The 17,987-nt window shown below is 37.4% G+C and overlaps 1 protein-coding gene across 6 annotated transcripts in view; it reads left to right on the forward strand.

The window, feature by feature from the left end:
• Window positions 1-17,987, forward strand: part of LOC121856556 (protogenin B-like) — a 228,077-nt gene that overhangs the window by 43,993 nt on the left and 166,097 nt on the right. For 2 of the 6 annotated variants that reach the window (XM_042352165.1, XM_042352164.1), the window contains exons 2-3: window positions 3,592-3,656; window positions 11,925-12,003. The exons of 2 other annotated variants lie outside the window; for them this stretch is intronic. The gene's annotated coding sequence lies outside the window, so the exon portion shown is untranslated. The remainder of the gene's footprint in view (window positions 1-3,591; window positions 3,657-11,924; window positions 12,004-17,987) is intronic. 2 more of the 6 variants (XM_042352163.1, XM_042352162.1) reach the window with 1 other exon arrangement.

Raw genomic sequence — 17,987 nt, forward strand, 5'->3', positions numbered from 1 at the left:
TACAATAGATAAAAGCAACTGTAGTCGATGTAGTGGTATGTTTTAACAACTGATATGAAGGTGAAATATACAGTATGGACATTATTACCTGTAGAATGTTACTAAATGAAAGTGTGGAGACTGGCAATGATGTTGTTTACAAAAGAACGTAAGAATGAATGTTTTGCTGGTATTTATATTATAAGAATGAATGTTTACTGGTATTAATTATTTATATTAGAAAAGGTCATCACTGTTACCACCTTATTGAGCTATGGGCTGTCCTGTGTGTTTTGACCTGGCTTGGAGCATTAGACCTATATAGGGGATAAACATTAGCGCGAGCGACATCAACAGAGGAATGTGTTGTGATGTCGGGAGGAATGTGGAGTGACTCGATAATATAGACTCATCGGTGGAATATTAATCGCGAAAGTGTTACTGTGAGACATTAATTAAGAAAGTGGTATGTACTCTACAGTGACCTATTAATGAAGTTTTTTATTAAGAAGAAATTAAATAAGAGTTACGTTAATTAAAAGTATAGTGGAAATAGAAAGAGTATCGTAATAATAATTGTTATCGCGTAATATTTGAAGTCATGTATAATTTCGATAATTTCTGTTCGCTCTCGGTAGCGTAATAGACACGTGATAATGTAGAGAGAAAAAATATTATTTGTTTTAGTAATTATTGATACTTATTAGATTATTATACCTTACATTAGGTTCTGTGTGTGTGTGTGTGTGTGTAGTACAGATAATGAAAACGTCTACATTCTTGGTATGAGAACAACTGGTGGAACAATACGATCATATTATGCAAGTATTAGTTAACAAAAATAGTTACTCAAATTATTTTTCTCTTTAATCAACACCAACTAAATTTACCCCCCCCCCCCCTCAAAGTCACAAGTTTCTTAGTAATACACCAGGAATTTATTTATTTTTTGGTGGGTCAGAAATTAAAGAAATATTTTAGACTTATAATTTGAATATTTTGACAGGTTTAGAACATTACTATTCATCAGTTGGAGAGGTGGAAAAAAAAGGGGGTGTCATTGAGCCACCACTGTCGGATAGAATTTGTAAAGGTTTGAATGCTAATGACTTTCTGGGGTTTAAAAAAAATGGTTAAACACAGAACATTTAATAATTATCTTGATATACTTACAAACTATACGGGGGAATAATGGTATTTCTTTAGTTAATATGACCGTGTCGTTGTATACAAAAGGTAAATACGATTAAGAATGAATTTTAGTATAATCTGTATCGACATTTTGGGTCAAACATCATCAGATAAGGCATACAGATTAGACCATCCAGAAATACTTGTATAAAAATCATGGGAGACAAGTTACCACCTTGTCTCTCTCTCTCTCGCCTTTAAGAACGCAATCATACACACTACAGTAACTGGATTTCATTGGAGATTCACGCACTTAAGCTTTTGGTCATGAGTTTTACTGAAATTTCCCGGGATGAAAACTATTAATATCCAGGGTAAGAGCTTGAAAGGATTAGTTGGTTTAATCGCTATTGAATTTTTTTTTGAAAGTTCATGAAAAAATAAATGTTTTTTATAGGAGATAGGCAAGAAAGGAGTTATAATTAAATTTCTCAAAACTACGTGACGAAATATTCTGAATATTTTTAAAGCGATATAAAGGTTACTAGCAAGAGTTATGTAAAACACCAGAGGTAAAAATATATATAGAGGTGTGGTGTTTTTATTTGAGGAACTTACATTGCTTAGGTTAGCTTAGGTTAGGACTTGGGTGAGGTATAGGTTAGGTTAAGTTGCCTGATATATCGCTGGTGAATTGGTCGACTACTGCAGGAGGAAGGTGGTTGAGACGGTTCACTACGTTAGTTTAGGGATATAGTATAAAAAATAACCTAACCTAACCTAACCTAACTACATTCAAACTAGGATTATAGAACCTGGCAAAAAAATCACATTACAGTAGCAGCGGAGGATTGGTACATAAAATAATGATGGGATGAGGTTAGTTATAATCCAATATTATATAATTCACTTTGAAATACGCTATAAGTGCCTCGAGCAGCGGAAGTGTGTGTGGTTACCGTAGGTCATAATGTTAGCGGGGCCTGTGGTTATTGGTGGCTTCCTTCCCTTTTATCTATAACGAAACGACCGGGATTAAATACTGTAGTGCTCAAAGTGGGTGTTTATGGCGTCACGTACATACACACGTTAGGTTTTAAATAGCAACTGACTTTTTGCCATATATAATGATAATTTTTTTATTACTTCACATTAACATAAATGATTGTACATGTGATCAACTTTTCACGGCTTTGGAACGTCTTTGGTGAAAAAAATATATGAAGTAAAATAATGATAATATTAATTTGGTAAAAAAAACAAGAAAACTAGAATTTAATAGATTATAAAGGATAATTGTACACCGTAATGAAATACTAAACGTGATACATGTTTCCCTATTAGGAGATGATTGAATAAACACAGGAGGATTACCCCAAGCGTCTCAGAAATGTTAATAAAAAATAAAAACTTCCCTCAATTTATTTACGTTATTAAAGTTTAAAATAACATTAAATAATTGTATAAACATCAAGGCCGTACACTGAATCATGTTAAAATATGAATAATAATAATATACACTGACAACGAACGCCTGTAAGTAGGAGCGTTTAACATTCACGCCTCGCTGTGATTGGCTGTCCCGTGAGAGTGATCGTAACACTGATTGGCTAACACTTGAGGATGTCTCCACCTAGGTACTAGAACTTCTCATTATCTAGTATCTTCTCACACCCTGCTGCTCACACTCTCTCACGCTTAATATTTTACCCCACTTCCTCTATGCTCACTACCTGCAGAAGTTCTTGAATATATCATTGTAACATTCGCCTTCATCACATAATATTGTTGTTTTGCTAAAGATTTTCGCCTCCAAGTAATATCTCACTTCCTTTTCTAAAATAACTGCGATAAAAGAACCAGGTAATAGTTTGTTAAGTAGTTTATGTCAAGGTAAAGTATTTTTTTTTTTTTTTGGTAGACTGTGTGCAAAGTTTTCCTCGTTAGTTGAGATTCACTTTACAACGTTATCAATAGTTCTTTACCACTGACCAGCCTAGTTTATTGTGTATGTCTTTGCCGGTACTGTTTTCTTTTTATTTTATTTTATTTTCTATAACTAAACGAAGACTTGATTTTGTTAACTTCCGGTTGTTTTTCAAGATGGCTTTCGCAGGAGATTTATACACACACACACGCACACGCACACTTACACACACGCACACACACACACGCACACACACACACACACACACACACACACATTTATATACATTGAATATATTAAAATTCAGAAAAAAATGAGTACTGTAACATAATATTTTCTATATATATAAATAAATGAATACCTACCAACTCATTCTCCCCATCTCTTTCCTCCCACTTCTGTCTGTCTGTGCGTTCATGTTATTCTCTCTCTCTCTCTCTCTCTCTCTCTCTCTCTCTCTCTCTCTCTCTCTCTCTCTCTCTCCCCCGCCTTGCATTGTACCTTCTGCCGTTTGATGAGAATTTTATATAATACTGTGTTTTATGTGTCAACAGGTGAGGACGAGTGAGGGTCTTCAGAAACCAAGTGGTGTTCAGTTCCTTTCCCTTCATCACACAAGGTAGACACAGGTTATTAGCCGTGTAATTAACTCATTGTATTCTTGGTTGGTTGTAGCTAATTAACCTGAACTAATAAAAGTCAAATTAGCTATATTCTATCCTAATATAGCATAGGGAACAATGTTATTTATTTTTTATTTTTTGCCCTTTACAACTGTATATTGTTTCCTACATGTTCGCTAATTGCTTTTACTCACGGTTGATATGTTGTATTTTTTGTTTTATGAATTAAATTTGTATTCTCGTGTTTGATGCGTTAGAGTGGTTGTGAAAGTTGCAGTCGTTTAATACACTACACCTACACGAAGACCCATTGCATTTGTGTTTGATAATTTGTTTTTTTATAACTATTTAAGTCATTATGTGTGTGGTACCCTAAGGCCGTTTAATGCGTTACACCTGTGCTTAATATATTAGATGTTCATTTAGTAAGGTACACCTGTGTTTAATATATTAGATGTTCATTTAGTAAGGTACACCTGTGTTTAATATGTTTGGTGTTTATTTAGTAAGGTACACCTGTGTTAAGATGTTAAGATCGTATGAACACTTGTGTTTAATGATACAAGGTGTGTTATAAGTGTAATTTTCTTTGACCCAGATTCAAGGACTTCACTGAACATTGACTTAGTGTAGACTCGTTACCCTCAAGACCTTAACTTACCTTACCTTACCTTACCTAATGGCCACCCATTAGCGGTGGCCATGCTGAGGGTTGGAGGCCAGTGGCATGTAGTTATGCCCTCTCGTGTTGGTGTGTGTGTGTGTGTGTGTGTGTGTGTGTGTGTGTGTGTGTGTGTGTGTGTGTGTAATAATGACTGGCTTACTTTAATTCTATCACGGAACAGGCCCTTAATTTTTTCTCATACTATTTTTCTCAGATATCTCTGACATTACTTCCTTCAATTGTCCCTAATTTACCTCTCCTCCTCCTCCCCTTTGCGTCACACTACCGAGGTCATCCAGGTCTGTCTCATTCTTGCGTCATAGCTTCAGCCACCCTTTACTGATCACTGTAATTATGACCACACCTATTCACCACCCTATTCTACTTATTTTTTATTTCCATTTTGATTCACGTCACACCGTCCTCACCGTCACACTAGGAGAAGCAAGTTATATTGAGTGACCAGCAATTAACCTAACCTAACCTTTCACTGAAATATATATATATATATAATATATATATATATATATATATATATATATATATATATATATATATATATATATATATATATATATATATACAGTGAGTACAGGGGTTTCCTGAACCTACAGTGATTTATATATATATATATATATATATATATATATATATATATATATATATATATATATATATATATATATATATATATATATATATGTTGTGTTTAAACGACCACTTCTCTCTCTCTCGCGGTCTAAAAATAGTTTGAAATTTCCATGCAAGTTTTTTCCTGGGTAAAAAAAATAAACCCAATTATAGAAGGGAAATATAATTTGCGGTGTGTATAACAAAACAATAAATATACTCATTATATATATATATATATATATATATATATATATATATATATATATATATATATATATATATATATATATATATATATATATATATACATGTATATATATATTTTTTTCTTTTCGTCAACTATGAATGGAGGAAAAAATGAATGGTATTTCGGCGATTAATTCTTAAGCAAAATAGTTGTAATTAAAGAATAAATAATTGGTCATTTTACAGTATAATTTTAGTTTATTCCCAAGAGATAAAATGAAATACATATACTTTTTTTATTTAGTACATGACATTGAAACCAAAACAAACTCCCAAACTGAACATTTTCTTCATATTCATTTGGTAAGGTAACTTTTTTTTTTGCCTCACTTCCATCCGGTTTGTGAGATCTCTCCGTGAAAACCCAGAGATGAAGAAGAAGAAGAAGAAGAAATAAGAGAATAATTTTTCGACTTATATTACAAATTAAAGTTAAGATGACGTAATTGAATGAATATAATGGCCTCCGTAAAATATATTCTGAGTAAGGGATGAAATAGAGTTGTGATAGCTTAACTTAATTCATCGGGGGAAAATACTATCATTCGTTAATTAGTTGATGTAAATGAATATGTATGTGAAAAGGTTGTAGGGGTAAGGGTTGTAGGGGTAAGGGTTGTAGGGGTAAGGGTTGTAGGGGTAAGGGTTGTAGGGGTAAGGGTTGTAGGTCAGGTGGTGCAAAGGTTGAGAAATATCAGGGTCAGTTGATTACATAACACAGGAGGGAGGGAAGGAAGCAAGGAGAGAGGAGGGAAAAAGGAGGGAGCAAGGAAGGAAAAGCTTGGGGGCATCTTGACAGTGTTTCTCGGATCTCAAATTATACCCCCCTGACCCCGAAAAAAAATGAAATATTAGGAAAAATTTAACATTAAAATTTTTACTCTCGTTCCTTATCTTACATTTGATCGACACATCCTCCTCTTCCTTCTCATAAACTCACTCTTCTTGATGTTTATTTCACCTAGTACGCCGCTACAGGTTTTTGTCAAGTGTCCTCCCAGTGTTGAGTCTACTATAAAACTTTACTGGTGTTCTTAAGAAACTTGTTCCTCTGTTGTTATTTTATTTTAATTGTTTTGCCTTAATTTTTTGTTTTCTTTTTATTTTATTTTTAATCTTCTTCTCTCTTGTGTTTTTAGGTTGATGTGTCTTTTATCTTTGTTCGTGTGTGTATGAGTTTATATACGTTTTTGTTAATCTGTTTACCTATTTTTTTATTTGTTTTCTATTTCGTATTTTTTTTATTGTGGTTTTATCTATTATTATTATTATTATTATTATTATTATTATTATTATTATTATTACTACTACTTATGGCTTATTTCATCTTCCTCCTCTTTTTTTGTTATATACTGTACGGGTTTCATTCCTCCACGCCCGAGTCAGGTCAGCAGTCCCGTCTCTCTCTCTCTCATATTTAGTAATTGCTCGTGTTATTCTCCCCGCCTCCATTTTATTATTTTATTATTTATTTATTATTTTTTTTTTGTATTTTCACCAATGTATCCCATATTTCCTTTACACGTATGTTTTCGTGGTTTTCGCTCACCTGCGTCCCTTCAGGTTCGTGTAGACCAGTGGTTCTCAACCTTGTTTGCCCCATGCACCCCTTTCACCATATGTCAGAATGTCATTCCCCCCTCCTTTCCAAGATTGTCTGCCTCAAAAAGTGCATTCCAAATAATATGCATATAATACTGAAAATCCTTTATTTTTTCCATATTAGTATCAGGGAAATTCCCCCCTGGTTGAGAACCCCTGGTGTAGACAGTCTCCCCCCGTCTTCCCCCCCAAAGGTTCATCAGCTCATTTGTATTCTTTCTTGACTCTTATTTAATTCCTTTACATAATCCAATCATTACATCTATTCCTGTAGCTCCATCCATACGTCCATCGGAAACTATACCTGTTTTTTTCATGTATTTTATCTTGTGGATTGAAAGATGAATGGGTGATACAATGTACAATGAATGACTGTATTCACCAATAGAGGCTGTATTGGTCTTTGGCTGTTATAAATCTTTGAACGGAGGGAGTCCCCGAATATGTCAACAAGTCACAAGTTAATCCATTATTTCGTTATGTTTCATTCAGTCACTCCTCTCTCTCCCTGGTAGTTACATCATGGTACAGTAGTTTTTTTTTTTCACTCACGGAGAACTCAAAAAACATCAAGGGTTTCAATCACTGCAGGATTTAAAAGTTTATATCACAGCGGGAGGAGCACAGCGAGAGGAGAGGAGAGGGAGGCAATCTTAGTATGCCTTGGGCTCCTTCCTGCAGCACTAGGCAATCGACGTGAAGCAGCGCCACTATATTCTCTGGCTGGAGGCGGCCAACTCAACAAAACATCTCCTGGAAACTCCGGATTATTATTAATATATATTTTTATTTTTTTTTCACTGAGACCATTTGGAAACGAAGGAACATCTGGGAATAACCGGACCCCACTTAAATCCGGTAATGGGATACATTCATTTTAGGGGAAGTCCTGTTAAGGGAGGAAACACACACACACACACACACACACACACACACACACGAGGCATATTCATATTCGTTGCTGAACATCACACACACACACACACCACTATCTTAATTAATTTAGTTCTCAGAAATATTGTATCCAATTCACCAGTATTTTTTTTTATTTCCATGGTGGAAGATCGTCAGCTTTCATGATATTGATAAAATGATATATATATATATATATATATATATATATATATATATATATATATATATATATATATATATATATATATATATATATATATATCTCAGCAATAGCCTAAAGTCGTCTCCTGTGTTGGATATAGTGTGGATAATTAACAAGAAAAATTACCAACTGAGGTTATCGTTATGGTGGATATTGTGAGGGATAATATTTTTATCCTCGTCTGGGGTCATGAGGAGTAAATATTGCGTTTGATCTTAGTTGGGATTAGGATTACCTCTCGTAGCCTTCCTTCATGATCGATCCTCACCAAGACCCTTCAGGTTGGAGGGGGGTAGGTGTTCTGGCTCACCACTCTGTCATATCCTGTGATTTTTTATTTCATTTTTTACTGGGAGGAAGAAACGACAGAAAAGACAGTAACCTCCGGAAGATTCGCATAGTGTGTTCATTTCTGTCGACCATTTTGTTAATAGGTGAAGCTTAGTAATGGTAGTGTCTGGTTCTCTTACCTGTGTATGTCGGGGTATGATTGTTACCTTCTGTATTGTAGTCTAGATTTACACACGTATATAACTGTGAGTCAAGTTCAATTGTAGATCTAAACAGGTTATTATATATTGTTAAACTGTTATCTTTAGTCTCCTTAAGTATAGTATCAAAAATATACTATATTGACACCACAAAGGCTTGATTAATATTGGTTTTCTAGTTTAATTTTATATCACGATGAGAACGTAAAATAATAACAACAATAATCATAAAGTATTGGTATTTGACGGAAGTTTCGTCCAAAAGCAATAAAGGCTCTTCAGATATTTTTATTTTTTTTAATATGCTTGTATTAAATTTCGAGAGTAAGAAACCTAAACCCTTCCTCTACGATGCCCAACCAAGATTGCTTTCAGGAGGGCGTCTTGGAGCCGTTCATAAACTTCCGGTCATCTCATAATGTAATACTAGATGGCGCAGTAGTGAGTCTTTATGTGTTCTTGGAAGGGTAAAAGGTGATAAGAAATAGTCAATTATCTTTAAAAAAAAAATCAACACTCGTCTATTAACAGTCACTACGTCCACAACTAACTGCCCCAGCGGATGTTATTTTCCTAAGCAATTGGTGGCCTTATTTTAGTAATTACTTGTTAACTTTTAATTAATCTTTTTTATGGTAATACGTTGATAACAGGTGAGCACAAGAGATAAAAAATAAATTAACTCTGACTCCTTAGATTAGGTTAGGTTAGGTTAGGTCCCAAATATATACGACGAGCCATAACACCAAGAATTTTCCCTTCGCCAATATTTTATAAAACTTTCATAACAACTTCCTCGGGTGTTCCAGGTTACTTAGCTTAATCGTATCTTGTGTTATTATGAGAGATAAACGACGTCACAGGATGAAACAATTCGTCGTTGGAGAAGGAACCTTGTAAGCCTTGATCCTCCTCCTCCTGCGTTGAATCACAGCTGCAGTGGATCATCTTGTTCCTTCAGGTATCAGGAGTGTTGAGTGCAGCTGGCGGGTCTCTGGTTCATGTTACTGGCGATGGTTAGGGGTTTATCAAGTGTTCATCCCTCTCACCATCCCTCTCAGCCCTCTCACCATCCCTCTCATCATCCCTCTCACTATCCCTCTCATCATCCCTCTCACCAGCCCTCTCACCATCCCCCTAACCATCCCTCTCACTCGAGGTATGAAGATCCTCGAAAGGTTGACCATCCTTCTTGATAGTGGAGAATAACCTGAGTGTGACTTGAGTGTGACCTGAGTGTGACATGAGAAGGGCGGCGATAAACACCCATAGTAAAGAAACTGATATCTTTTGCGTGTAGGTGAGAGAGAGAGAGAGAGAGAGAGAGAGAGAGAGAGAGAGAGAGAGAGAGAGAGAGACCCCTGACTGCGGATGAATAAAATGAATAATGAAAAGAATGTAGCCCAGTGAGTGAATGTTGTAGCTTAGTAAGTGAATGTTGTAGCCTAGTGAGTGAATGTTGTAGCCTAGTAAGTGAATGTTGTAGCCTAGTGAGTGAATGTTGTAGCCTAGTGAGTGAATGTTGTAGCCTAGTGAGTGAATGTTGTAGCCTAGTAAGTGAATGTTGTAGCCTAGTGAATAAATGTTGTAGCCTAGTGAGAATGTTGTAGCCTAGTGAATGTTGTAGCCTAGTGAGTGATGTGTTGTAGCCCAGTGGGTGTGAGTGAATGTTGTAGCCTAGTAAGTGAATGTTTGTAGCCTAGTGAGTGAATGTTGTAAATGTTGTAGCCTAGTGAATAATGTTGTAGCCTAGTGAGAATGTTGTAGCCTAGTAAGTGAATGTTGTAGCCTAGTGAGTGAATGTTGTAGCCTAGTGAATAAATGTTGTAGCCTAGTGAGAATGTTGTAGCCTAGTGAGTGAATGTTGTAGCCTAGTGAGTAAATGTTGTAGCCTAGTGAGAATGTTGTAGCCTAGTGAGAATGTTGTAGCCCAGTGAGTGAATGTTGTAGCCTAGTGAGTGAATGTTGTAGCCTAGTAAGTGAATGTTGTAGCCCAGTGAGTGAATGTTGTAGCCTAGTAAGTGATTGTTGTAGCCCAGTGAGTGAATGTTGTAGCCTAGTGAATGTTTACGTTGTACACCATTTTCTACATGTCTTGAATCACAACATTGCTGGTGGTGGGTTGAGGAATAAAGGACAATGAATCTCAAGTGAATCCTGGTGTTTCTTTGGCTTCTTCCTTGGAGTCTTTTAAGGGACCTAAGAGAAACACTGCCCTACCATTGATCCACATACTAACTCGATAGTTTATCTTCGCTACTCTAACCATCGCATATATTGTTTATTATCCCCAGTATGACGGGAATTTAAAGAACATACAGTACGTCATATATACACACTAGAGGCTCTACCTATTTTCTTTGTCTTATGTTTTATATTTATCTTCACCTCCTCCTCCTCCTCTTTCTCTCCTCCTCCCTCTCCCTTACTTCCCAAAACAAAATAAACACAACCCTGACGTCATAGCCCCGAAGTGGTGGTAGACAGTGGCACTGCCTACACGTGGTAAACAAACACTAACTACACTAAACCTCCCACTGCGTCCATATCCGGCAGACTGGCCTCCTCCCGGGTGGGCGATGGGTGTTGTGGGTGGGCGGCTAGTGGGCGGCCCCCGTCACACCTCACTAGCGCGCTTGTATACAATGAGGTTGTCTTAACGTTGCTGCTCTAAAGATGATTATGTGTCACTTCCTGGACTCATTAATTACTTGCTGACTATCAGGTATCAACCAAGAAACTCCTTTACTTTCACTGTTGTTGATAATTTAGTAAAGGTTTTGTAAGGTAGAAGCGTCCATACTAGCGACCCTTTTACGACCAATCTGCTCTCCCATAGTTGAAGATAACATTATGTATGCCTCTTATTATGTCTGTGTCACAAGCACCGTACAATATTTCCTGAGGATCGTCTCATACTGTTCAGAGATAGTCGAGTATGAGGTTGACATCAGTCAGTGAAGGGCACTCATCCACTCATCTACAAGAGACACACACGATCATCAGTCATTAGAAAACTTGGTGCTTTCCTTCACTGTCCTGTTCTGTCGCTTCTCCACTGATGATGGTTAACGATAAGTCACCAAATATCAGGGTCTTGTCAGGTGTGTGTCGCATCACCGCCTCTACTCCCTCCTCATCAAGGGATGGATCAGGTAGACAGTGGCTGGAACAAAGTGGTCATGACACTCACTTACATTTGACACACAAGCCACTGTACAGTATTTGTAATTAATGTAGCTGAAGCATATCATTTGCCACAAACGTTGCTGCACTATAGTGATTATCCCTTGAACATTATCCTAGAACAGGAGGATCGTGTTGACCCCCACGGCTACACCTCCTACAGGCAAGACAAGACAACTGTTACCCTATGTAGTGTCACTACAAAGAGGTAACTGTACTAACTTACTGCTAACACTTGACTGTATCTTACTGAATGTTAAGGTTAACGAGGAAGATTAGACCGAATTGGGTTATTTATTTATTTATTTTTTCTCTTGGTTTTTAGAGAGAAGGAATCGGCTGGCAGACAGTCTCCGCCCTGCGTGAGGTCTCAGTGATTTCCTTGACGTCCATGGAGGATTCACGTGAGTTTGTGGGTGTGTTTTCCTGTTTGTGAGGTCCGCCTTGAAGGTGGACCTCAGGAGCAGGATTAGTCTTGCTCAGAGCATGTATTTTATGGTAAGACAGTGACCGCCTTAACCTCCCAAAGATCTTGACGGATGGCGGAGTGGCGGCGGTCACAGCCTCGGCATATCCCATGTTCTGGCTAGTGTTGTGTTTGTTGTTGTTGTCTTTGTTGTTGTTGTCTTTGTTGTTGTCGTCTTTGTCGTTGTCTTTGTTTGATCGTTTCATCTTGTGTGTTTGCTCGTTCTTCTTACAGTAAATGTTGGGGTTGGCATGTGTGAGGTATTGGTCTCCAGATCTTGTAAGTACTGCACCGATGATTACCATTTACAGGTGTTTCTTTTCCTATTAGCCGTTCCATCTGGTTCTTCTCCTCACGATAAAGGTAGATTATGAGCTTACTTGTACTCTGGAAAAATATTATACATCAACTGACAGACTAAAGTATAGGCTCAGTCAAGGGAGTATCAGCGCTTCTTCAGAGTCTGTTTACATTGTAGTCCCTTGAATAGTGTTTGTCCTTATGTGTAGAGTGTGATCACGTTAGCGGCAGAACTACAGAATTGAATTATTCCAGTATGTCTCACTACTGTGTTTATAGCTCGGGCGTTGGAATGAAAATGTTTTTTAGTGAGATTCTTTAAAAATTGACTTCATTGGTTTCGGGTTGAACTGTGGGACTAAATTTTATGATTATTGGGTTAGTCTTTTATCGTTTATGGTTTGATTTGATTTGATATTTTTTTTTTAAGAGAGCAGATGCGAGTTTTGGCGATCTATTTTTCCTGCATGTATAGTACTGAGTTATCTTTCCTTTAGTTTTATTACAAAGTCGTAGTTTAGTATCTTTATGGAAACGTTCTTGATACCTGGTGATCATTATCGTTCACCTTGATTTAACGTTCGTCCTTTCACTTTTCTCTCGGTCACCTGTTTACTCAAGAACATTCACGGTAACAGAGGCCTTAATTTCGTTATATATTTCACAGAGAGATTGAAGCTTTTTTGGGGGGTATACTGATGTCTCTGTGTCGTGTCGGAACTAAGAGATCGTTCACTGTTGAGGTGTTTGGGTCGTGTTCTTGTTGGTCTCTAGTTTTTCTGCTCGTATCACTCTCTCCTGGGAGGTGAAGGAGGAGGAGGGGGAAGGGAAGGGGGAGGAGGAGGAGGAGGAGGGGATTAGCGTTGTTTACGAGGAGAAAGGAGGATCTTGGGTTGTTGCTCTACGTGGGACAAGTTGAAGGGTGGCGAATTGCTCCTTTTAGGAACTTTAACCGCGGCCTGGCATGGGAGGGAAACAAGTGATTGGCTCCACTTAATGTCTCTTTCGGGAACCCCACATGATTCATTCCGAGTTCCTAAGTTACCCCGAACTATTGTCCATTCAGGGAGCCAGATAGGTCAGTCCTGGCCTCATCAGCGAACTCTCAGTATGGTTCAATTTAGCCCAGATACTGACGGAGGGGGGAGGGGGATGTTGAGGCATCTAATGACGGCTGGGAAGTGAGGTGTAGAGCTTAAGAGGTCATTGGGGACACCACGGACCATCACACGCGATAATACTCGATTATTTTTTTTTTGTGACTCCCGTGGCGGTCCAGTGATGAATGGCGAGCTGTTCTTCTTGCTGTTCTTCTTCTTCAGCGAGTTTCAGGTATTTGCCTCGACACGAACAGTTGCTGCGGCGGGATCTCTTGTGGCCTCAGGCAATATGTGTGATGTGATGATTATTATGTTGTTGTTTTTATGTTACGCCTTTCTGTGCTTCATCAAATAATGATTTTTAAGCTCGTACACTAAATCATTTCATGCAATAGTTAAAAATCATATGCTTATCTGATGTTAATTTCTATTCAGTGTATACTTTCAAGTTAAATCATACGCTATTATTAACAATCTGTAGTGAAGTTATACTGTACACCTTGCTTAATAATGTGATGTTTCTTAATTTTATTTTACCTTCATGACTTGATGACTACAGTATGTGTCTTGAGGGCTTGGTGGTCTAGAGTGTCTTGCAATGTCACCTAAATTATTTTTATCTTCCTTATTTGTGTTTATTATCAGTGGGGATGGTTAAAGTGATGATGATGATGATGATAATTACACAAAATCTAATGTCATCTATGAAATAAAACACACACACACTCGCTGTGGGTCTCTTAAGGAAAATCACCATTGTGTCATCGTTGTATTGGAGGAGAACGTCAGCTGAGAAAGTGGTTAGGTTAGGTTAGGTTAGTTGAAGAAAGTGAAAGGGGATGAAAAAAGTTGAGGCAGTTTGTGTAGGTTAACTGAGATATAACTGGTGTATAGGGTGTATTAGACTAGTATAGAACATGATGTGAACGCTGGTAGTTCCACTTTATGGCTTGAGAGTGTTGACAGTAGGATCCCCGCGAGACTTTCCATTCATTCCAGTAGATGTCGCCTTTGTGGTTAACTGTCGAGAAGGTGGTTAAGAATTGCTGATATTCTTGTTGAGTTAACGGCTTCCCATTCAACCTGGGGTGTTAATGCACTAAGCTGTAGCCTTATGGGAAGAAAATGTGTTCCGTGTACTCTTTCCGGTTTTAGGCTGAAGTATCCTCCTTCCTTCCTGTCAGGTGATGGCGTAAGGGGAGGTTGATGAGCCCAAAGTCTACCATATTTCCTTCAGTATATTATTGACACATCAGAAGAGAGTCGATGGTTATAGAGAGGAACGGTAATGGGCCCCGGGTATACCATGTCTATATTTCCAGCATGGGTCTCGTTCTTCCGTCAGTCCCCCAGTAAGTGCTCCTGATGGATGCACTTACACACTGTAAACACACGTGGTCAATCGGGATACCGCCTGGCACAACATACACATTATTAACTATAGAGAGAACTAACTGTTTATAAACGCTAAATGGCCACCAATACAGTACAGCGGTAACCGGTTTTACATCCATTCATGAATCCCTAAACAAATTACCTTCGATTTGAGAGACGGGATAGACTCTACCAAACCATCACGATTAATAAGGACATTTTATTAACACAGTCGGAACTCTCATTAAGTAAACTGAACTTAAATTACTCAGGAATTTCCATCGATATTAAAGTAACGTTACTAAATTATGGTATTTCCGTGACAGTTTGGAGTATAATAAACCAGTATTATACTAAACCGGTAACCAGGCTTCGAGTTAAGGACCTTTCGATTCTCCCAACCTGGATTAAAAGTTTGATCTTAAATCTACCCCCAGGGGACATCACTGAGCAGACGATCCACCCATCCAGCCAATCATTGACGAGATGACCCACCCATTCAGCCAATCACTGACCAGACGACCCAGTTACCCATCTAGCCAATCACTGACTAGACGACCCTGTTACCCCTCCAGCCAATCACTGACCAGACGACCTGTTCACCCCTCTAGCCAATCACAATATTAAAACAAATATCTCAATGACAATAATTCAATGGCATGTTTATATAACGAGCCCCTGTAAACGCACTAGTGAGAGGGACCGTACTTAATGAAGAGAAAACAAAAGAGACTCGATTTATTCCTCAACTGTTTATCGCGTGTATTACTGTTACTAGACCCGATTTTGAGATAGGTTTTAAGTCACCTATAGAAATACATATGTAGACACGTGTATGTAGAGAGAAAAATAAATAAATCCCAATAAAAGAGAATAAATAAACAAAAGACTTACAGCAAAACGAAAAAACTGGAATAAATCTTAACTAAAATACCTCACTTGGGGGATTAATATAGCACAAAGTTATATGAAGTTAAAGCAACCTCAATACCTGTCTCCTAAGGTCGTGGGAGGAAGTAGGTGGCAAAAGGTTCTTGATATACGATGAATTAGACATTAATAGTCGTGATAATTCAGGGGAGAGAAATTCGCACCAGACGGACCCACGGCAGAGACCAAGCGATATAAGCATTAACTCTCGCCCTGTTTAATCTGGTGTGTGTGTGTGTGTGTGTGTGTGTGTGTGTGTGTGTGTGTGTGTGTGTGTGTGTGTCTTCAGGCAGCCAGGTTGAGTTTTAGCCCCCAAAATTTTTACCTGGTGAGTCTTGATCAGGTATTTTCTTAGATCTCAATTAACTTCTTTTTTTACCTTGTCGATTGATTGATTGATTGATTTACCTGCGTATTGAATCTTGAGGTAAGGTGATTATTATGAGGGTAGATGAGTCAGTGTATTACCTCAGAGATTTGGAATATATCGTAAAATAATTTATCAGTGATGTCTTTCTTTCTTCTGTGTGGGTATACTGTAAGGTTCGGTATACAAGGCATACACTTTATCATCTATTAAAAGGACACGAGATGCTTACAACAGGAGACAGACGTGATAACTTGTAAGAGATGAATAGTGTGAGACAGAGAGACAAAGATGAAATAAATAAATATACTCTAACCTAATATTTCATGTTGCAAAATAGAAAGAAGCGGAAAAAAGGCAAATACTGTAAATAATAATCCAAGTGATTTACAGCCTCCCGTCAGAGTTGTAATTACCCCGTTTATATTTTACTTCCTCATGATAATTATTATTTTTTTTTTTAAGGAAATTTGCATCATGGCGAAGGAAGGTTAAATGTGCCATCACGTTAAAGAGAAACTGATGAAAAAAGTTTGTGTTAATTTATAAGGTTAATGTCAAAAATATTTAGTCTTTAGTCAATAATGAGTGTGAGTTATGTAAGTTTAAAGTTAGGTTAGGTTAGGATAGATTAGGTCAGGTTAGGTTAGGTTAGGTCAGGTTAGGTCAGGTTGCATTAGGTTAGGTTAGGTTTACTCTCATTATCTGGAAGTTTGATTCACACACCTACAAATTTTTATTAAGTTCCTATAGGTGTGACACTGTTTAGCATAGAATTTAACTCAGTAAACACTGAGCAATAAAAAATAATTTGTAATATATGTAGCTATAGTGAAAGTCCATTATATCGAGGGTCCTTCAGATATGAAATCCGTTATATAGAGGTTTTCATTTATATGTAGATATCCGTAATGCAAATGACCTCCTTTAAGAGCGATACTAAGGTCAATATATCATCAGCTGCTGTGGCTTAATTACCCATAATACTACGATATTGTATTGGAGTATAAAATATATATAGTTTTTCTTTTTACTCAAGTATATAAAATAAATAACTACATTACATTTCACACACACACACACACACACACAACATAAATATGTACGGTACAGAACAGTATAATGCATTAGTACCCACTCCTAAGAAATGATGACCATTACTCCTAAACCGTACAAGTATGTTTAACTGTACAACAAACACGATGTAATGGGTATAAACTAAGATAATTTTTCTCTGGTATTGTCTTATATAATCGTGGCTGTTTAGTGTAGTGGCGTGTCACCTGTTACATTGTCAGGTATTTGTATTTTTTTTAATAACAAAACGAGTAAATCAACCATAAGTGTTACAAAATTCGTCTATGCCATCAAGTAAATATTTAATTTTTCTATTAAATAATGAACCGTCAAGATTCTCTCTACGGCAGCAGTCACACCAATATCAGAATCAAATTTCTTTCCTGGAAGTTTTCAAGTGAGGCTAGAGATCAAAGACCGAGGGAACCAAATTGGGTGAACAAGAGCATACAACGACCACCGTAACTTGTATAAGAACATTATTGTAGAGAAGCTAGACACTCGTGAGCTGTCCAAGGTATATTTCTTGAACTTGATATTTCCAAATTTATGTTCGTACCATATTGCAGATATTCCACCATGACAACACCCCTCTGCATTCCAGGAAGCGGAGGTCGTGACCTTCCCAGTGGGGGTGACGACTTGAAACTTCTCGGGAGACAGAGACGTTAGGTGTTCTCACTACCGTCTCTCTTCCTTAAATTCTTGACTCAAACTCGTGTGTGTGTGTGTGTGTAGTTCTCGTCTTGGCCAACACGATAGAAGACAGCGTGT

Source organism: Homarus americanus, unplaced genomic scaffold, assembly GCF_018991925.1.
Source record: "Homarus americanus isolate GMGI-L3 unplaced genomic scaffold, GMGI_Hamer_2.0 scaffold936, whole genome shotgun sequence".
Lineage (NCBI taxonomy): Eukaryota > Metazoa > Arthropoda > Malacostraca > Decapoda > Nephropidae > Homarus > Homarus americanus.